This window comes from Ictidomys tridecemlineatus, chromosome 13 (assembly GCF_052094955.1).
Source record: "Ictidomys tridecemlineatus isolate mIctTri1 chromosome 13, mIctTri1.hap1, whole genome shotgun sequence".
NCBI lineage: Eukaryota > Metazoa > Chordata > Mammalia > Rodentia > Sciuridae > Ictidomys > Ictidomys tridecemlineatus.
The window spans coordinates 63,779,497-63,802,694 of record NC_135489.1 but is presented as its reverse complement, the minus strand read 5'-3'; the positions used below and the strand labels follow the sequence as shown (position 1 = coordinate 63,802,694).

The following is a 23,198-nucleotide window of genomic DNA, read 5'->3' as shown; positions in this document are numbered from 1 at the left end:
ATTGTACCCTGAACAGTGTCTTGCTGAGGGGCAATCACCACCTGGCTAATAAAGACTCTCCAATTTGGACAAAATTCAGCCTCAGAGCTTTCTGGAGGATCTGACGTTTCTCTGGCAAGGAGGGAAGGGACTGTCACTTTCACTTTGGGAGGTTCTTCCTTTACCTGTCTTCCTGGTCTCTTCATATCTTGAAGACTGGGAGTATACTTTGATTTCCAGCATTGCCTTACTAGAGCAGGGGTCTCCTGAGACCACACCTCCACTCTCTTCCCTTGACTCATACCTGGCCTTTGCCAAGCTTGGGCTGGACTTGAGGCTGCCTCTTGCAATTCCCGTTATAATCCTCCCATTCTGGGTTCTTCCCAAAAGACTATAAGTGTAAATCTGAGAAAGCAGGCGGTCCTCCAGTGTAGTTGGAGGGACCACTGAGGGGTCATAGCTGCCACCCAGTGGGGTTCCTTTCCAGGCCTTCTGCATCTCTGCAGGTGAGGGATCAGGGAGGAAACTCTGCAGAGAGGGAACTGACATTTTTTAATCACCTTTTCTCCTAGACATTTCCAAGGAACTCTTTCTGGGAAACTGGAAACCTTCACAATGGAGTTGACCCTGGAGTCACAAGAGACTAAGGGAAAGTTCAACTGTGGAAGAGGCAAGGGTGGTCTCTTATCAGAGTTGTGATTCATGGGATCAAGGACCTGGAGGTGTGGACTCAACCTGTGTCTCACTTGAGACCTTATAATATTTGTTTCTAGCATCAGGTGAGTTCCCAGACTAAGGAAGGAAAGATTCTTGGAAGGGGATTGCTGAACCTTGGAGAATGCTAGATTGCTGCTGGGATAGAGGGGTTGTTTGTTTGTTTTTGTGGGTGTTAGACTTTGGAAAAGCATAGTTGACAGTAAGCCAGGATGCACATACATAAGTGGATATTATGCCCTTATTAATCTCAACCAACTTTATGATCAGATGGTCTTGCAGGATTTTTTTTCAGTAGTTTCTTGGTTGAGCCTATAGATATGTCACTTTCTGAGTCACACTTCCATGTCCTCTTCAAGTCACTTTCTGAATCCTCCTTTTCATTCCCAGAGCCTTTACTGAGGTGCTTCTTGAATTTCAGGGTAGATCTTCCACATCGCTCTCTAGGTCTTGCTCTGGTCCCTAGAGCAGCAGGACCTCACTTTCTGCACAGCTTTGCTACTTTCACAAGCAAGTTCAGAGGACTGGGTGGCCAGGAAGGGGCCATGCTTATCTTTTGCCTGGTACTCACAACACTTCCTTGAGAATTTTCCCTGAGCTCTGTCAAGACCTGGGATGCATGAAATTTGCAGGGAGGGCCAGACTGCTCTTCTTCTGTAATGAACCTCCCTAGACTGTGTTGCTCTGGTTGCTCCTGGAGTTTGGTGCTGTTAGAATCACCAGGAAGGATGGAGGCCAACTTGAGGCTCAGAGAGGTGTGACTGCCCTGGTGATTATTAGAGTGGATTGGTTATTGGCTTCCTGAGCTTTTTTGAGCAAAGAGGGTAAAACCTTCCTGTGTTTCTGTTGCTTCTGTAAGGGGTTCCACATGCTGATTTTTAGCTGGGATGAGAAGCCATACCTCCTCCTGGGATATAGGGCAAATTTATCTGTGGGTCCTCTTCTAGGGTGGAGAAAAAGGTGGTAGGTTTGGGAAAGAGGATGTGTGGTCTGTGTGGTTCTGTACCTGAGCCACAGATGGGGGCAGTGTTTGTGTTAAAAATTGGGATTGGGCGACATAGTTGGGCAAGATCTGGTCCTTAGAAAGTTGTGGAGATTTTTGAGCCTGGGATTGAACTGGGAAAGAATTAGAGACTTAAATGTGACAGCTTTACATTGTGCAGAGGAAGACCTCATAGAGATCCAAGCAATAGCCACGGGGGACTCACTGTGCAGAGAGGGCAGACCCCAGAACAACTGACTGCATCTGTGCTCTGAAGGTCCCCCAAGGCCTTGTGGTAAGAGAAATGCTGAAAGAAATAGGAAGATGCTCTAGTTTCCTTTTTGTGTTCTAGAAGGGTTGTGCAGTGGTGTCTCTCTTGCCCCTCGGTGACTTAAACATTTTTCCCAGAGAATCCATGTTTGGGGTCATTGGTTTGAAAGAGGACCCATTCTTAGCATTTTCCTTTCACATTTTTGATTCTACTCTTCTGGTAATTAGCATCTCCAGCAGTTTCTGGATGTGAGGGTTGATCAAAGAGAGAACACAGCCTCTACTTACTGGTGTGTAAGGTCTCCCCAGAGTGTGGGGGTCTGGTCTATTTTATAAAAAATATGATAAACTATTTTGAACTATAGTCTCTTCACTGTGCTGTAAAGTACTAAAATTTATTACTTTATCTATTTTGGTACCCATTAACAAATAACTTTTTGTTTTGGGCACCAAAAATTGAACCCCAGGGGAGCTTAACCACTGACCCACATCCCAAGCCCCTTTCATTTATTTATTTATATTTGTTTTGTTTTTTAATTTTGAGACAGGTTCCAGTTAAGTTGCTTTAGACCTCACTAAATTGCTGAGGCTGGCTTTGAACTTGCAATTCTCCTGTCTCAGCCTCCCAATCTACTGGGATTAAGCATGAGTGGCACTACACCTGATGACAATTAACTTAAAAAAAATCCAAGTATAGTCAGAAGAAAAAGTACCCAGAGTTAAATATTTTAAACCTATTTGTACAATTATGCCAACTTAATTTTGATGCATTGCTTGATATTTTACAAAGTGTAGGATTCAATTTGGAACCTGAGGACATGCAGTTGCCTAATCAGGCCAGATTTTAAGATGTGAACTTGGCATGCAATTTTAAAGAACTCAAGTGAGAGCTACCTCTTACTTTTAGCATTTCCTTTTAGGAAAATGTTGTATTTGCATCTGGAATGTCCCCCAAAGACTTATGTGTTAGATACTTGGTCCCTGTTGGTGGCACTATTTGGAAGGTGGTAGAGACTTTAGGAGGTTGGGCCCCTTTGGAGATGGGTCACTGGGGTGTGCTTTGAAGTATTATTTTGTCCCTGATTCTCCCCCTACCTCCATTTTCTGGCTATGAGATGAAGAGCTTTATTCTGCCATACCTTCTGGCTCACTAGAGGCCCAGAAACAATGGAGCCCTGTGACTATGGATGAAAATCTCTGAAATTATTAGCCAAAATATTTCCTCCTCTGAGTTTTTCTCAGGTATTTTATACATCCACACAAAGCTGCATGATTCAGAAAAGAGAAATGTTTGACATTTCAGATTATTGGCTGACCTGTGAGTGCAGAAATGTGAATTTCTGCATGTAGCGTAAAATTGATTTAAGCAACCACTGTGTAATATTTATGTACCATACCTACAATAATTTTAATTCTTGAAATACTTTTAAAAGACGTCCTTTCCCTGAATTTTTAATGGCAGATTTTTTTCTACAATATTCACATGATTCTGATAAAAACAAATGGAAGTGCTCATTAAATACTACAGTAGATGTTGCCAGGTAAAGTTATAGGAATGGAAGCTTACATGGGAAAGGGACAGCATAAAAGAGTCCAAAAACAAACAAGCAAACTATTTTGGAGCAAAGTTCACATATCCAGAATAAATCTATTTATTTTACATCTTTTCAGGCTCCCAAACATCACTAAGCAGAGGGTTTTTGTAAACACAGCAACAGCATTATCTCAAAGTAATGTGCTATAATTGTACACTATGGAAGTATAATTTGGATATATTAGAGTTTGGATCTAGACTTTCCTACAAAAGTCCATGAAGTTCCCAGGGTAGTGCTCTTTGGAGTTCACATAACCTGAAGGGAATGGGGTCTAGGTGAAATTTTTAGGTTATTAAGGGTGTCCTCTTAGAGGGGATTGTAAGACACCATTCTCTGCCTCTCTCTCTTTTTCTTTCTGGCTTTGAAACTAGTAGTTTTGCTTGGCCATGCCAACCTTACACTATAAGTTGCCCACCACCAGAAAGCTAAAAATAGGTCTGATCAATCATGGACTTCAAAACTGTAAGATAGAATACACCTTTTCTCTTTATTAGTTGATTATGTCAGGTATTTATTATAGTTATGGAAAATTGACTAACACCCTAGGGCACCAGTATTCTTAGGAGATCCATCAATGTGCTAATGCACTAAAAGCTTTGTAGTCTTGATGCAACACCAGAATACAGAATTCATCAGGGGACTCTCAAAGTGTGAGAATTGGGACTGCACTTTGAATTCTGTCAATTGGATATCCATGCCCATGACCCTCTACCTCACCATTCTCCTTTCTTTTCTCTAATAAGTCTCCCTGGTACTTTCATGCCTTTTTTCACCTCTAGATTTCACATGAGAAAAATTGAATACTTTTTTTTCTGTGAATGGCTTATTTTGCTTAATGTTATGATCTCCATTCCATTTATTTTTCTATAAATTACATGATTTTATTGTTCTTTATGGCTGTATAATACTCCACTCTGTGTGTGCATGTGTGTGTGTGTGTGTGTGTGTGTATGTGTGTGTGTGTGTGTGATTTTCTTTATCCATTCATCCATAGACGGATATATCTGGTTTGATTCCATAACTTATCTATTTTGAATTGTGATGCAATTCACAGGAAACAATAAACTATGGGATAATATGCTTACTTTAATTCTTTTAAAAAATATTTAATTGATTTTATTTTTTAAATACATGACAGTGGAATGCATTACAATTCTTACTACACATATAGAGCACAATTTTGCATCTCTGTTTGTATATAAAGTATGTTCACACCAGTTCATGTCTTCATGCATGTACTTTGGATAATGATGTCTATCACATTCCTCCATCATTGCTAACCCCCTGCCCACTCCCTTCCCCTCCTACCCCTCTGCCCTATCTAGAGTTGTCAATTCCTCCCATGCTCCTCCTCCCTACCCCACTGTGGGAGAGCCTCCTTATATCAGAGAAAACATTCGCCATTTGTGTTTTGGGTATTGACTAATTTCACTTAGCATTATTTTCTCCAACACCATCCATTAACCAGCAATTTCCATGATTTTATTCTCTTTTATTGCCGAGTAATATTCCAATGTGTATATATGCCACATTTTTTTAATCCATTCATTTATTGAGGGGCCTCTATGTTGGTTCCAAATTTTAGTTATTGTGAATTGTGCTGCTATAAACATTGCTGGTGGGAATGCAAATTGGTGCAGCCAATATGGAAAGCAGTATGGAGATTCCTTGGAAAACTGGGAATGGAACCAACTTTTGACCCAGCTATCCCTCTCCTTGGTCTATATCCAAAGGACTTAAAAACAGCTGATTTTAATTCTTTCAAGGAATTATATAGCTGAATCATAAGTAGTATTATATTTAGTATCCTAAGGAACCTCTGTCCTGATTTCCATATGGCTGTACTAATTTATATTCTCACCAACAGTGTGTGGGTATTCCACTTCCCTCATATCCTCACCAGCAATCATTTTTGTTGTTGTTGTTGTTTTCTTGATGATTGCTATTCTTTTTTGCTGTTTTTCTTTTTTTAAATAAGTGACAGTGGAATGCATTACAATTCTTAGTACACATATAGAACACAATTTTTCATATCTCTGGTTGAATACATAGTATATTCACACCAATTCGTGTCTTCATACATGTACTTTGGATAATGATGATTGCTATTCTGACCGGGTGAGATGGAATCTTCGTGTAGTTGTGATTTGCATTTCCCTGATGGCTAAATATGTTGAACATTTTTTTGTACAATTATTGTTCATTAGTGCTTCTTTTGAGAAGTTTCTGTTCAGTTTATTTGCCCATTTATTGATTAGTTGTGTGATTTTTCTGTAAAGTTTCTTGAGTTTTATATGTATATATTTGGGGTATTCATTCTCTGTTCAAGAGTGGCTGGCAAAGATTTTTCCCCTTTCTATATTCTGTCTGTGGAAATTGCTTCCTGGGCTGTGCAGAAGCTCTTTAAACTGATGCAGTCTCATTTGTTGATTCTTGCTATTATTTCCTGAGAGAAGATGAGAATTCTATTCAGGATGTCATTGCCTGTTCCAATGTCTTGGAGTGTTTCCCTGTGTTTTCTTCTAGTCGTTTGAAAGTTTCAGGTATTTTGTTAAGGTTTTTGATTCATTTTGAGTTGACATAGGTGAGAAATAGGGATCTAGTTGCAGTCTTCTACAGGTGGATGTTTAGTTTTCCAAGCATTGTTTGTTAAAAGGACTGTCTTTTCTCCAGCACTTGTTTTTATTACCTTTGTTAAGAACCAGATGGCTGGGTTTTGTGGGTTGGTTTCTGTGCCACCTATTCCATCTATTTGTTTACATGTCTGCTTTTATGCTAGGACCATGGTGTTTTTGTTACTATGGCTCTGTGGGATATTTTTAAGTTGAGTATTGTGAAGTCTGCAGCAATGCTGTTTGCTCAGGATTGTTTTTGCTATTCAGGGTCTTTTGTTCTTTGCAGATTTTTTTTGTAGTTCTATAAAGAATGTTGTTGTTTGATGGTGCTTTCATGAAATCTCACTCATGAATTATTCATAAGAATGATAGAAAGTTCAATTTATAAAAGGATGAAGAGAGATGCACTAGTCAGGCGTACTGACCATTCCCTACCATAGCCTCCTGGCTCCAGCAGTGTATTCCCTCCCTGCTTCCCTCACTGGGCCTCAGGGCTCTGCACCTCTCCAAGTTTGGGGCCATTGTGCCCTCTTCAGCCACTGGCTGGCCACCAGAAGATGTCCTAAGTTTGCTGCTGGCCAGGTATGAGTCCTAGCACAGGGACTACTCCAGAAAGTTAGGGCAAGGCAGGCAGGGTATGAGCCAACATCATGGCCCTGCTAGGCTCCTGGATTGGTGAGATACAGTGGTTCATGTAGATATTACTCTTCATTTTGGCCCTGGTCATGGGGGGCCTCTACCTGATGCAGTGGGTGCTGGCCAGGGGGTGACCTGCTGCCACAACAGTGGGCAGAGCCCAAAGAGAAGCAGTGCCTGGAGTCAGATTTGCTGCTTTCTTAGATCCTGACTCTGAACAGCTGAAGAAAAAAGTGGTAGGCAGCCTGGATGGTCACCCTGAAACATGAGGTCAAAAGGAGAAGGGACCCCCTGCAGCTCTCCTTTCAGCAGGATCAGTGGCCACAACTCCAGGAACTGGTAGTTGGAGAAGTCTCCAGCATGGTCCAGTCATCCCAGGAGAAGGTGGTAACCTGTCACATGGTAGGCAAGAACCATCAGTTCCTGGTCAGCGCAGCATCTTCAGCAGTGGGCTCAGACATCAGATGTATGACATGCAGCCCTTCCTGGAGCTATGCGTGAAAAAAAAGAGAGAAGACATCAGATTAGGTGGTCCTGCATCCATGTACCAGAAGTGACCATCCAGATCCAGCCTAGAGCACCAAGGGAGGGCCAGGTGGGTGAGACAAATGCAATACTTGAAACCCTCAAGGATATTTTGAAGAACCTGGTGAGTTCTGCCTCTCTATCAGTGGTTCTGAGCACCACGCCTATAGATGTAAAAGAGGCTCAGAATCCACAGCACATTTCATGTAGTATTCAGGAATCCTGTCCTCCTAAACCTCCAAGGACTCATGAACTAAAACCACAGGTGAAGTGCTGAGAGAGCCATAGCCAAGTAGGAATGACGCATGGCATTTTTGGTTGAAAGGTGACCCCAGCAAGCCATTGAGATGATGATGATGATGTTAAGATTTGCATTCAATTGGAGTTTAGACCCCTGCTGTCTGCCTAGGCCTGCTACTTTGGAGCTCTGGGACTCCCAGAGAGTTCCCATTGGTAGGAGGGAATTCCGGAGGAGGGATTTCCTGTTGGTAGTGTGTCCTGGGGGAAGGCTGTGTGCCTGGCATTCACGGGAGTTTTGGAAATAAAGTTTGTTCCTGCTTGAGTGGCTCGTGATTTTGTGCCCAGCCAGACTGCAGCAGTGAAGAATATCAGGGCCTCACTGCCAAATGATCTTGGTGCTTCAGGTACTATTAACCCTATGTGCATTGCCCAGCTAAATGATCCTGTTCAGAGATTCACCAGCACCCTAGCCAAGAACACTATTCACCTCATTTGGAAGAATGAGTTTCCTTTTGAGCTGAACACCAAGTACAGGGAGTTACACCTGCGGATTGCAGAGGACTGGTGGTCCTCAGAGGTCTGCTGGCCATGAACACTGTCTCTCTGGACCTATTCAAGAAGCAGTTTTCCAGGCTACAGAACTTTTCACTGGCCCACCCTCATCAGCTTGGGGCTGGGATCAGTCGCTGAAGAGTTTCCTTACATAGAACCCAGTGACTTCAAATCCTGTCAAACCCCTCCCCCTGTTGCTGCTGCCAAGATAGAAAAGGACCACACTGTGATTCCATGTGGGACTGTGGTCACTAATGTCACTGCCATGAAGACCAAGCCTCACGGTAATATGGGGAGGCTGTCCCAGCTGAGCTCTGAGTCTCTGCTGAAAATGTCCATCAGGTGAAGGTCATCAAGAAGGACACTCCATTGAGGCCATCTTGTGTCATGGTGTACCTGTCAGCAAGATGTTCTCTTCTTCAGATACAGACCTGCTGGAGTTGAACAGCATCAATCAGATCACTAAAGTTGCCATCCAGCAGCTCACTGAATCTTCAAAGCTGAAACTCAAGTCTCCACCGAAAAAGAGCACTAACATCATTTTGGGGATCTCCAAGATCTCACATCATGCCCTACACACAGGCAGATGAATGCCAGCAACAGGCTTTGATGTGATTGTTTCAAGATTATAGAAAGCAACTATACAGGTATGTCCAGGATCCTGTGTGTCTAGGAGTTTTCCTCTATTTTGCATTAGATGACTGCCAATTTGTTAAGTGTTGATTTTATTTATTAGTACATAAAAATTACACACAATAGTGGTTTCATTGTGGTATGTTTGTATATGCACATTATAATTTCATAAATTTAAATCCTCAGTACCCCCTTTCCCTCCTTCCTTCTCCTCCCCTCATTTCCTTCCTCTTCCTTATTGTTCTCCCTTCTATTTTCATGAGTTCTCTTTTTTTTTCTTACTATATTCCACATTTGAGAGAAAACATGATTCTTGACTTTCTGAGACTACTTTCTTTTGTGTAACACAATGCTCTCCCATTTCATCCATTTTCCTGCAAATGACATAATTTTGTAATTCTTTATGGCTGAATAAAACTTCATTATGTCTATATATCACATTTTCTTTATCTATTCATCTAGTGACTGATACCTAGGCTGGTTCCTAACTTGGTAATTTATACAGTAATTCACAGTTCACAATAATGAGTAATGCTGCTACAAACATGAACAGGCCTGGTTCACTATAATATGCTGACCTTAATTCTTTTGGATAAATATTGAGGAGTAAATGGTATAGCTGGATGATATGATGATTCCCTTCCTAATCTTGGGGGGAATCTCCATAATGATTCCCATAGTGGCTATACTAATTTACATTCCTACAAACTGTGTATGAGAGTTCTTTCCTCCCCCCCCATCCTGCTAGCCTTTATTGTTGTTTTTATTTTTGATGGCTGTCTTTCCAAATGAAGTGAAATCTCAGTGTAGTTTTAATTTCTATTTCCCCGATGACTATAGTTGTCTCAAGGCAACTATATTTTTAAATGTGTTTTATAAATATATATTTTTAATTTTTTATAAATACACAAACACATTTTTAAATATAATTTTTGACAATTTTTTACTTTTTTGAGAAATGTCCGTTTATCTTTTTTTGCCCACTTATTAAAATGGGTGTTTTGATATTAAGTTTTTTTAGTTCTTTGTATATTAGAGATATTAATCTTTTGCCAGAAGAATAACTGGCAAAGATTTTCTCCCTTTCTGTAGATTCTGTCCTTGTGCAATGAATTGTCTCCTTTGCTGTCTCCTTTGATGTTTTAGTTTGATGCCATCTAAATTATTGCTCTTATTCACTGAGTTGTAGAAATCCTGTTAAGGGAATCATTGCCTATACTTGTATGTTGTAGCTTTTCCTTTTTCCTCTTCTGTCAGTTGCAGTTTCTGGTCTTACTCCTAGGTCTTTGGTCCAATTGCGTTGACTTTTGTACAGAGAGAGAGAGGTATGTATTTTCAATCTTATGAATATCCAGTTTTCCCAGCATCACTTGTTAAGGAGGCTGTCTTGTCTCCAATGTAACTTTTTGGCACATTTGTCAACCAGATTTCTGTAGCTGTGTGGGTTTGTTTCTGTGTCTTCTATTCTGTTCCATTGGTCTGTGTGTCTCTATGCCAGTACCAAAGTGATTACTATGACTATGTAGTATAATTTAAAGTCAGGCATTGTAATACCTCCAGCTTTAATCTTTTTGCTCAGATTTTCTATGACTATCCAGGTCTTTTGTTCTTCTGGATAAATATAAGGATTTTTTTCTGGTCTTGAAAAGAATATCATTGGTATTTCTATTGCACTTGCATTGGATCTGCAGATTGATTTTGGTAATATGGCCATTTTAACAATATTAAATCTTCCTAACCATGAACATGGGAGGTCTTTCTATCTTTTGGTGTCTTCTTCAGCTGGATTTTTTTTCATTTTTTTTGTAAATTTTTCTTACAGAAGTTTTTAACCTTTTTTGGTTAAATTTGTTGCTAACTATTTTATGTTCTTGGAAGCTATCATTAATGAAAAATTTTTCCTGATTTCTTTTTCAGCAGATCCATCACTACTGAATAGAAAAGTGATTGATTTCTATATGTTGATTTTGTATCCTGTTAGTTTTCTGAGTTTATCAGCTTTAGAAGTTTCCTGGTGGAGCTTTTCAGATCTTCTAAGTTTAGGTTAATATCATTGCAGACAGGGGTAATTTGACTTTCTCCCTTTCTATCTGAACCACTTTTATTTCCCTTTCTTGCCTAATTGCTGGGGCTAAAGTTTCATGAACTATATTGAATAGGAGTGGTGAGAGTGGACATCCTTGTCTTGTTCCTGATTTTAGAAGAAATCCTTTCAGGTTTTTCCTATTCAGTGCAATGTTGACATTTTGCTTGTCATAATGGCCTTGATATGGTAAGGACTATCACCAGTGTGGCCAGGAACACCAGCAGTGTCAGCCCAACATTGTGCACATATTGAGCGGAGGATGGTCGCCTCAAGTTGGCTGGCACAGTGACTTCGGCATTGGTTGCCAGGTGCTGCAGGGCACTGCTACCCCCTCATCTCTCTGGAGAGCCCAGGACCATGGCACCTGGAGACCCTGTGGCAGCGATGCCCTTCCATGGTGAACACAGCACATCTGAGGAGAGGGGGTGAGCACAGAACACCTGGCAGCCACAAGGCCCTGAATGCCACTGTTGGAGGATCCCCTGGCCTCTAGGGACACCAGATTTCAATGTCTCCTGGAGGTTGCTGCAGCAGCTTCTTTAGCCCGCAGTATGTTATATTTCTATTCTTGTTTGAGTCAGAATTTTTTAGTTTCTTCTCAGAATCCTTTGTTGATCAAATCATCATTAAAATGTATATTGTTCAATCTCCATGTCTTTGTATAGTTTCTGTGGTTTTCTACTTGCTGTTAATTTTTAATGTCATTCCATTATCATTAGAATAGGATACATGGAAATATTTCAATATTTTCATTATCTGCTAACACTTTCTTTATTGCCTAAAATATGATCTATTTTGGTGAAAACTGAAAAGAAAGTGTATTCAGCAGTTGTTAGATGAAATATTCTGTAGTATCTTTGTTAACTTTATGTCTGGAAGACCTATCTATTAGTGAGAGAGATACATTGGAATCATCTGGTATTATTATACTGGGGCCTATATGAACCTTTATGTTGCATAGTGTTTTATGTTATTAGGTGTGCACATCTTGAGCAGGCCAGCATGGTGGCTTCAATGGTGGTTTCCAGGTCCCGCAAGGCACTGATACCCTCTCATCTCTCTGAGAAGCCCAGGACCATGGCATGATTTTTTCCTTTACGAGTATGTGGTGACCTTCTTTTTCTCCTCTATATTTTGCTTGAAATGTGCACTGTTGGATATGAATAGATATTCCTTCTTGCTTTCAGATGTCATTTACATGAAATGTCATTTTTCATTCTTTTTCTTTTAGCCTGTGAATACCCTTGACCATAACTGTGTTTCTTGCAGGCAATGGTAATTGGGACATGTTTTTTTAGTTCAGTCTCACGATCTATGTCTATTATTTGTAAAAATGAGACCATTTATATTCTCTATGTCTATTTTTTGTAGAAATGAGACCGTTTATATTCAGTGTTATTATAGGAGGAATGTGTTATTTCTTGTCATTTTGATTTACATTTAATGTTTGCTTGTATCCTAATTGTTACATGTTCATCCACACTTCTAATGTAATTTATTCTTATCCAAGATCTCTCAGTTGTTTTTAATCTTCTATATGTAGAATTCTTCTAAGTATCTTCTACAATGCACCCATAGTAGTAATGATTTTTTTTTTATTTATACTCATCTTAGTAGGTGTTTATTTCTTCTTCATTTCTGATACTACCATTCCGGTGGTTTATTGGAGATAGTGATCTTAGTTGGCTGTTATTTTCTTTCAGAAGTTGAAATACATTATTCCAAGTCCTCCTGGACGTTAAGGTTTCTGTTAAGAAATTGACTGTTGGTTTTTCTGTAAATGTGACTTGGCTTTTGAAATTCTTGTAGCTGTTAAAATCCTTTCTTTGAACTAAAATTTTGACATTGTAATTATAATATGGTGTGAAGAAAAAGAAGTTTTTTTCTGGTCTGGTGTATTTGAGGTTCTAAATGCTTCTGGTGTCAGGAGGTTCATCTCATTCCCAAGGCTTCAGGCATTTTTCTGCTGTTATATCACTGTCATGGTCTTGTATCTCTGATCCTTCTCTAATGTCTGAGCATTAAGTTTGATCTCTTAATATTGTTTCAGAGTTCTTGTAAATTATGATTGTAGTTTCTTATTATTTTTAAATACTATCTGAATGTTCTTATTATTTTTAAATACTGTGTGATGTCTGCATGATCTTCAAGCTATGAAATTCTGTCTTCTACTTAATCTATTAGAAACACATTCAGTTCAGTTTTTTATTTGATTAATTTTGTCTGTCATATCCAAGATTTCTTTAGTTCTTTTTCAATATCTCTATCTCATCATTGAATTTTTTATATCCTCCTGTACTGATGTCCTTAATTCATTCAATTTTTTTGCATCATCTTAGAATTCATTAATTTTTTAAAAAATATATTAGATGTTGATGGGCCTTTATTTTATTCATTCATTGAGAATGGAAACCAGTACATGCAAGGCAAGGGCTCTACTGCTGAGCCACACTCCCACCCCCCAGATCCATTAATTTTTAAATAATACATTTTTTAATCCAGTATTTCATCCTCTTTGATACTTTTGGAGTCTGTTGGTGTATTACAGACCTTAAGAGGTGTCTTATTACATTGTTATTTGTTTGTTTTTTTAATATTTATTTTTAAGTTGTAGTTGGATATAATATCTTTAATTAATTCATTTATTTTTATGGGGCACTGAGGCTCAAACCCAGGGTCTCACCCATGCTAGGCAAGCATTTTACCACTGAGCCACAATCACAGCCCCTACATTGTTTTTTGCTATCACTTGTATTCTTATTTTGAGATTTGTATATCTGATAGTCTGGGATTTTCTTCCTCTTTTATTTGAGGATATTCTTAAGCCCAGCTTTCTCTTAGCAAGATGTTCTAGGATATCAGGTTGTTGTGGATTGTTGAATATATTTCTCAGTGGTTTTTGCCATATAATTACTCTGCTAATTTTTTGTGATTATTAGTGATCAAAGCAAACATTCAAAGTTGTGTAGTATGTCAGAGCTTGAGAATTCCCCTTTCTCTGTAGATTTCACAGGATCTTTCTAGTAGATCCGACAATTATGTTGCATATATCAGGGTATAGCCATACCCTCCGTGATTGCCCCTCTACATTTGACAACTCTGTATATTCTAAGAGTGTATAGGAGTGTCTTACGTTGAGGTCTTTCTGTTATTTCTCTCTGCTGTGGCTGTGTGATAAGCAAGAATTATATAAACTAACTAGTTTTAAAAGATGGCAAAAATACATTTCATTAAGAAGGAAGAAAATGGGAAAGGAAAGCAAAGGAAATGTACCCTTAGAGAGAGCAAAGGCTGGGCAGATGATGCAACCCTTACTCTTGTATTGCTTGACAGACTGCTGCTGGAATGGCCTAGATTCAAAGCTTATTTAAATAGCTCTTGACTACTCAGCCTCACAAGGTAGGATTGAATGGTAAGTACTGTCTGTTGAAGTTTGGTTAGGACAGACTAGACTGATGCATCCCCAGATTGGGGCTGATATTGAATTCTAAATGGGAAACTCTGGTGGCTGAGGTCAAACTCTGTGTTGAACTTTTTTGGGTGGATTCTACTACACTGAAATTAGGAGAACACACCCCTAGGGCCTGGCAGATGCTCTAGGGTCTGTATCTCAGGTGACTTCTGAGAATTCTACTTATAGAATCTCCTGGGTGGAGAGGTTGTGACAGGTCTTGGGCACTCCACCATCAACTATGGCCTTTCAAGGCTCAGTCCTCAAATGCAAGTATGTCCACCTGTTCAGCTTCCAAATCCTCCTCAGCTGATTGTGCAAGCCATCAGACTGAAAGGGAAAGCAAGTTTCTCTCCACTCCAAATCTCTGACCTCAATCCCCTTTGATTTCAATGGATTTCTGCCAGGTGTACCCTGACCACATGATAGGAGTTGGCAAGGACAGTCTGGCAATATTTGCTATGATCTCCCTGGTTCCTGCAGCAGCACTAAGCAATACATCAACAAATTTGATACACATTTTTGAGAAAGCTACCCTGGCTGCATGTGGAGAGTGGGTGGCATCAAAAGTAGATGCTCGTATCTCCAGTTGAGGTCAAGAACAGGTCAGTTGGATTTGGATGATAATAGAGGAAAAATACTTACATGGCTGGATTGGAAGCAGCCTTAGAAGAGGACTGGAATAACTGGCTATTGGGAGACAAAGATGTCAGGAATTCTACTGGGTCTGCCTTAGACAACTGGTGAGATAATAATACCCTACACACAAAGGATCAGGTGTGGGATCATTTGTTTGATTTTACACCTGGTATGTTTTTGGTGTACTTGAGGATTCATAATGAGGCTGACAAATTCAAAGCTGGGACTGGGTCTGTAACTATCATTCTCTTCATAGGTATTAACAGAAGCCACTGGCATGAGAAAATGGATTATTAGATTTTAAAATGAAATCTATATCCCCTTCCAGGTGATGATTTTGGGGATGATCTTGAAGTATAAGTAAATTTATAATTGTAAGGCAATATTACAGATGAATATTAACATTTAGGCTAAACATGAAATTATGTTTTAACATTTAGCCTAAACATGAATTTGCATTTGAATAACCAAGTTGGCTTTCTGGCATATTCTAATTAGTTATATAATTATATACAATTAATTATATATTCCACGTAGCTCCTCTGAACGAGAGTCAATTTGTAGAGAACTTCCTTTGTTTCCTTTCATTAAAAAGTAACACTGCATGAAGCCAACTTTTATTCCAGAAGAAAACTTCTCTAGGTTTCATCCCCAAGATCATTTACTTTATCTTTCCATCTTGGGCTGGTTTATGACAGCCATTACTTTCTAAAAATTTATGTCAAGGTTGACTGCTGGCTCTTCCCACACTTATTGAGCATGTGAACTTTCATGTAAGTGCTCAGTCAGCATATAACAAAGATGTTTAATCATCCCAAAGTGATGATTACTTTGGATTACTTAATAATCAGGAAATTCAAGTAAAATCAAAGAAAGTTATCTACAAATACATTACTGCAACAACTGGAATTTTTAATTTAATGCCTGGAATGTATTGCAAGAAATGTCCTTTTAAAGAATCATACTACCTTTTTATATTAATGCTTACACTATGAAATCCAGCCAGATGGCAAACAGAAAACAAAGAATGCAGGAAGGAAGCATTAAGAATAGAGCAGGGAGGAAGAGCAGGAAGAGCAGGAAGAAAAAATTAACATTAAACAGAGGCACAAGATGGGAGGGAAAGAGAGAGAAAAGGGGAATTGCATGGAAATGGAAAGAGACCCTCATTGTTATAAAAAACTACATAAAAGAGGTTGTGAGGGGAATTGGAAGAAAAAACAAGGAGAGAAATTAATTACAGTAGATGGGATAGAAAGAGAAGATGGGGGGAGGGGGATAGTAGAGGATAGGAAAGGTAGCAGAATACAACAGTCACTTGTTTGGCACTATGTAAAAATGTGAATGTGTAACCAATGTGATTCTGCAATCTGTAAAAATGGGAGTTCATAACTCACTTGAAACTAATGTTTGAAATATGATATGTCAAGAGCTTTGTAAGGTTTTGAACAACCAATAAAAAAAAAGAAACAGAATACAAAATAAAGTGACACAAGTATATCCAAACACATTTGACATTCAGCATTTTGTGATAAACTTCTCTAATAAAGCAAAGAATCTATAGTTAATAAAGTTACATAAAGGGGCTTAAGAAGTCTGCAGGGTACAGACAAGTGGTAAACCAGGCCTTCTATGGCCTTCCATGATACTTTCTGTTTACCCCTAAAATCAGCTTTGTTTGCCTATTTCTTATACATACATGGATTTTTCATCTTAAAATTAACACCAGTAAAACTGGTTAGATACTCAAATAAACCTGATATATCTGGGAAGAAATAAGACACAAATATCGAAAGTATAATCAATGATTTGGTCTTACTCTAATCAGTTGAGGAGATGTCCTTAGCTCAGAATTGTTTAGGTAATTGTAGTTTTTGTCCCCCATGAAAGCAATAATCTAAATGAGCTTTCTTAGATGAGTTTAAATGTTATTTCAGTTTCTGATGTTGTGTCCTTACTATAGGGGACAATGCAGCACTCAGTGTAGGTATGGCACATAGAGGTTGATGAGTATGTCTATTGTTTCGAATGAGCTAGAAAGAGCCTCGTAGAGGTCTAGAAAAGCATATGTTTGCTCATATTAATAATTTTTCAAAAATCAAATAAGATTAGGGGAGTAGGTCCCTTTATAGCTCCCTCTTCTAAAAAGGATAGAATATGACAATAACATGTATTTATTATCACTTTATGCATCACACCTGTGAAAACACAAGCTATGTTTCATACTCTCCAAAAAAGGACAAATATCATTACAATCAAATAAAATGTGACTAAAAAAGACACACAATCTCATAATTGACCGTACATTTAGAAATACTTGTGACAAGTGAATGGAGATATAACTGAGGTCACTAGAACCAAGTGAATTAGTCTGGGTCATGTTTGTCAATAGAACTGCACTTTGAAGGAAGTTTTTGGGGATAGAACATAAGCTCAACTAAGAAAGAAGATTAGGCAATTATTTGTTCCAGCCCCCAAAAATCCAAACAAATAGATGGCTGCAAGGAAAATTCAGATTTCAGTTCATTTCTCTTAGATATCAAAATCAGAATCTCCAAAGGATTGATGTAGTAAAATAGGTTTTAACCAATTTTAAGTTTCTCATGTCCTAGTGAAATCTCTACATTCTATTAAATTTCCTTAGTCCTTTGAAGATAGAGGAGGCTGATTATTTTCTGATTATCATTCTCTTAAATATCTTATTATGTTCATTATTTCATTATTGCTGTTTATTTTTCTGGCCCCATGATGACTTTTACTTTTGTTCATATTCTGGATACCGTGCATAGTCTAAGAGGTAAAGAGTATTAAAGTAAATGTAATTTTGTTTTGTTTGGTACTCGGGATTGAACTCAGGGACACTCAACCACTGAGCCACAACCCCAGCCTTATTTTGTATTTTATTTAGAGATGGGGTCTCATTGAGTTGCTTAGCACCTCGCCTTTGCTGAGGCTGGCTTTGAACTCGAGATCCTCCTGTCTCAGCCTCCCAAGCCACTGAGATTATAGGTGTGCGCCACTGCATCCAGCTGAAAGGGAGTGTAGTTTTAATTATCATGACCAAAGTTATATGACTGATCATCTTAAGGCATTTTTTACAATGGAACGTTTCCATGTACAAGGGCTTTCTAACAAAGACCATCTCACTAAATGGCTTTTTCAAAACAGTCTCAGCTTTATTCATTCTGCACACTATCAAAATGGTGGCATTATAGTATGATGGCCTTATATTAATGTTCTACTTTCTCTGCTATGCTTTTTAATGACATAACTTGCATTTTTATATTACTATTAGTCAGCAGACTACATGATATCAGATTACCTGTTTTCCTACTATCAAACCACTGTATATGAAGCCTTTCAGAATTTTAATATAAAGTCTTAATTAGCAAGTATTTTACCAGAACTAAAGTATCTGTATGCTTATAAATGTTAAAATAGTTATAATAATAAAAAGAATATAAACTCAGTAATCCAGATGGCCCATGGCATGTTCTTGAAAAAACAATCTTTTGAAACTATCAAGTTACACTTTATGCAAGTTTCTAATTCCCAGCCCCTACCACTAGCTCTTGATACTAGTAAGTCAGTGAGAATGTGCTAAGCCCCCATGTATTTCTTCATTTGTGATGGCTGAATCTTAGAGAGCAAGTTAAGTGATTTTGCCAACTTTCTGGAGTCTTTTCCTGGCATCCAACTTCACCTGGACAGAATTCTCTGGCCACTAGACTGTGCCAGAGATCACCCAGAATGTGAAATGACATCTGCCAATGATGACTGGTGGTGCAGACAATATGCAGTGAATCAGAGTGCACTCTCTTCCTCCAAATAATAATCTCTATTTAAAAGATTGATTTTATCAAAATTTAGTCCTGCCTGGGCTTGTACTTACCACAGAGTCCTTCCTCATGTAAGTGACAGTTGAAGACAAAGCTTTCATCAGTAACTTGATTATTAATTAAACACCTTTGTCCTGGAGAGAAGCCTTACTCCTTCCATCAGAATATAATGACAGAAAAGGTGTTTCAGAACTTAGAAGCTTAAGTGGCAAATGAGTGTTACTTTGCCTATTAGCTATGGCTCTTTTTCAATGAGTATACTAGTTTTCTTGGGTGGCCATAGCAAAGTGCCTCAAACGGGGCGGGGGGGGGGGGGGGCGTATGTCACAGAAATTTTCTCAAATTTCCCCTTTTTATAGGGACACAGTCATATTGGATTGGATTCTACCCAATGTCCTCATATTAACTTGAATGTCTCCAAAATCCTGTTTCTTTATGAGTTCATATATGTTGGTACTGAGTTAAGATGTCAAAATCTTTTGGGAAGACACAGACAGTTCAACCCGAAACAAGTCACATATTGCTCTATCTTTAAATGTTGTCAAATATTATAAAACCCCTTCTTGCTAGTTGTTCTAATGACTACGTAACTACTTGTTCTAATTGATCTTGCTAACTTTGTCAGCAAGAATCTTTTTCTTTCCTGTATTTCTTCCTTTTTTTTCTTTTTAATTTTCTGTCAATGACTTGACTAAGAAATAATTTCCCATTTCTGTTCTTAAATTCTTTGTCTCTATAATGTATACATTTCATCTTTTTTTAACTTTGCATTTTCATAAGCTTTCAATGTTTCCATGTTAGATACTACTACTCAGTCCTGGGAGTTTGTTTTATTGCTTTTAATCTTTTACATCTCACAAATCCTTTTAACCATTATTTGAGCTTGGCAACACTCTAAAGATAGAAATGCACTTTAAAGAGAAGGAAAAAAAAAGTAACATTTTACACTAAAAAGAAAGACAAATCATCACTGAGAGTCATTCAGCACGTTGTTTATTAATATCTCCTGTTGTGATATTGGTTAAATGGGAAGCAGGTACATACATATGACATTCACAACTCTGCACTATTTGGCTCTTTTCTGCATGACACCCCTCAGTAGTGTCCTATGACCATCCCCCATCCTGCATCAGCCTAGCTCCCTGGACTCTGGCAGTGGTTTGCCTTCACCCAATGGAAGATACTTGTGGGGAGAGGTGTGCTGGAAGGGAAAGAGGCCAGGGTGCTCATTATCTGACCTCTGTGGTTCTTATTTGAAGGCAGCCCTGGTAGAGGCTGAGTTCTGAGACCATTGCTGAGGTGGTATTTGTTCTTCCATGATAGCCTCAAGCCAAGGTCCAGGAGCATGCCTCTCCCTGTCACACCTAGATGTGCAGCCTACTTTTAGGTGGTGTTTGTCCATCAAGGGTCTCCTCATACTTGCCCACACCTCTGAGAGCAGTCCTTTCCTCAAAGATTCTTCATCAGTCCATCTTTGCCATGTCTTCCAAGGTCAGGGGATTCTGACTTAAAATTTGAATACAGTTCTCTTTCTTTTCCTATGAACCTTGGAAGAACAACAAACAATCCCCGAGAAAGCACTTGCCTTTCAGCAAGTTATGAAAATGGCCCATGAAAGACCATTTCCATTCAGAAAATAGTTCTTCAAGGGTATTCTACACTTTTGTAGAATGTTCTAAATACGCGGAGATAAGATGCTTTCTTTAGTTCAGTTAGAGCACCAGCACCCTAGAAGGTGAGACACTAAGCCCTACTGTAAAAAAAAGTAAAGGCAAATATTATGTGGGCTTAACCTCAAGGATACCTTATCTCTACTGGGGCCAGATGTTTATTCAGACATAAACATCACCCACATCAGAATGCTCTTGGAGTGACTAATTCCACCTTTACTCATAGGCTGGTGTTCCATGGCTCAAACCAGGTGGCTGTGTGGATTATTACAATATTGAAATACTTACATAGTGATTGGTGAAGAATCCTGAATGGCCCCCTGCTGCCAGCCTGTCCCTGTGTCTCCTCTGACAGTATCTATACCTCCCTGTTCTCCTGGCAGTTGAAGTCCTCTGGGTCAACTCCAACCCTATGGACAGAAAGTTCATTCTTACTGGCTGCAATTTGTGCTATTTTAGTGATTAAGTTTTTAATATCATCTAGTGAATCCTGCTCTTATTTAGCTTTTTGACATTTTGGAGTTCATCATAGCGTTTTTATGTTAATTTGGATTTTTGAAAGTTGTACATTTATTATCTTGACTACTACTTTTTGGCATCCCTTAAGTTTTCCACCCCATCTTCATCTTAATTCGCTCTGGAACTGGCCCATCTGTACTCATTCTGGCATACAGTTTTCAAACTGTTAGGGCTGTTATGTGATTTAAAAAAAAAAAAAAGCAATGAAATGATGAGAATGGTGTCAGGTGCTGCTGGACAGAGTGACAGACCCATGTGAAGGGACATGGGGCCAAGATTGCCATTGGGGAAGGCAGAGTCCACCTTCTCTTTCTCTCTGTAGAAAGGGGTATATAGAGTCAGCTTGGGCTGCCATAACAAAGTGCCATGACAGAGTCACTTGAACAATAAAAATTATTGACTCACAGTTCTAGAGGCTGTAAGGCTGAAATCCAGATGTCATTAGGATATTTTCTTCTGAGAATTATCTCCCTGGATTATTGTATATGCCATCTTCTCCCTGTGTTCTCACATGGTCCTCCTTCTTGTGTGACTTTGTCCTAATCTCTCCTTTTTCATATGTATGTATGCATTTATTATTTATTTATTACATATTATTGTATAAATTAACAGTTTCATTGTGTAATTTCCATATATACATGTATAATGCATTGTCCTTCTCTCTACCCTTTTTCAACTTCCTCTATCCCTGTACCTGCTTCCTGGTCCCTAATAATCCTTTTTTTCTGGATATCTTTTGTTTTTGTTTTTGTTTTTAGTTTCCACATATGAGAAAACACAAGAAATACTTGCCTTAATGAGTCTGAATTATTTCCTTTAACAAGATCCAGTTTTGTTTTCCTGCAAATGACAGGATTCATTTTTTTCTTTGACTGAATCATACTCCATCATTTATACATAGTATATTTGCTTTATTCATGCATCTGTTGACAGGCGCCTTGGCTGAGTTCATATCTTACTTATTGTGAATAGTGTCACAAGAAACATGGTCATTCAGGTGTCTTTTTTATTTGCTTATTTTATTTCTTTTGAATAAATACCAAGCAGTGGTATAGCGGGGTCATATGGTAGTTCTATTTTAATTTTCTGAGGACCATCCATACTGTTTTCTATACATGTTGTACTAATTTACATTCTTAACAACATTGTATATGATTCTGTTTACATCCTCATAAGTGTTTTTTTTTTTAAATACCTATTCTAACTGGAATAACCATCTTACCCAACTTGTTAAGATGTAATCTCCTTGTAGATTTAATTTAAATTTTTGTAATGCCTAAAGAGGTTGAGCATTTCATATATAATTATTGGCAATTTGCATTTGAGAACAATCTTGAATAGAATAGTTTGAGGATAGTCTTCTTTTGAGAAGTGTCTATTAGGTCATTTGTCCATTTATATCATATTACTTGCTTTTTGGTTGTTAAGTTTTCCCTGTATTCATCCTCTGTCAGATTTATAACTGGCAAAGATTGACTCCTGTTCTCTTTGTTTTCTCTTCACTCTGCTGATTATATTCTTAGCTGTGCAGAAGTTTTTTAATTTGATGCAATCCTGCTAGTTCATTCTCATTCTGATTTCCTGTGCTGTTGGAGTCCTATCTTGGAAATCATTACTTTTGCTACAGTCTTGAAGCATTTCCCCTATGTTTTCTCTAGCAGTTTCAAAGGATCCTGTCTTACATTAAGATCTTTAATCCCGAGTTGATTTTTGTACAGGGTAAGAGATAATGATCTAGTTTTGATCTTCTACATGGGAGTATTCCAGTTTTCCCAGCACCGTTTGTTAAAGAAGGCTTTCTTTCTCCAAAATTTTGGCACCTTTGTTGATAATCAGTTCGAGTGTGTATTTACTTCTGAGTTTTCTGTTCTGTTCCACTGGTATATTTGCTTCTTTTTATGCCACTTACTATACTGTTTTTGTTACTTTGTCTCTCAGGTATAATGGTGTTTCTAGCATTGCTGTTTTTTCTCAAAAGTGTTTTAGCTATTCTGGATCTTTTTTTTTTTTTTTGCTGACATATGGATTTTAGAATTTTTTTCTATTTCTGTGAAGAGTCTCATTGATATTTTGTTGGGTACTGCATTGTAGATTGCTTTGGATAGTATGGCTATTTTAATAATACTAGTTCTCCTGATTCATGAACATAGTAGGCATTTTAAACTTCTAATGTGTTCTTCATTATCTTTCTTCAATACTTTATAATTTGCATTGTAGAAGTCTTTCTCATTCTCAGGTTTATTCCTAGATATT

At 38.3% G+C, this 23,198-nt stretch overlaps 1 long non-coding RNA gene and 2 pseudogenes across 1 annotated transcript in view; all 3 read left to right on the top strand.

Moving 5' to 3' along the window:
- The first annotated feature begins 410 nt into the window (after positions 1-410).
- Positions 411-23,198, top strand: part of LOC144370143 (uncharacterized) — a 56,211-nt gene continuing 33,423 nt past the window's right edge. Inside the window, exon 1 of the long non-coding RNA XR_013430079.1 lies at positions 411-758. This is a non-coding gene — a long non-coding RNA (uncharacterized LOC144370143). The remainder of the gene's footprint in view (positions 759-23,198) is intronic.
- On the top strand, positions 3,988-7,807 carry LOC144370080 (C2 domain-containing protein 2 pseudogene; annotated as a pseudogene).
- LOC101964944 (C2 domain-containing protein 2 pseudogene) lies at positions 7,673-8,843 on the top strand (annotated as a pseudogene).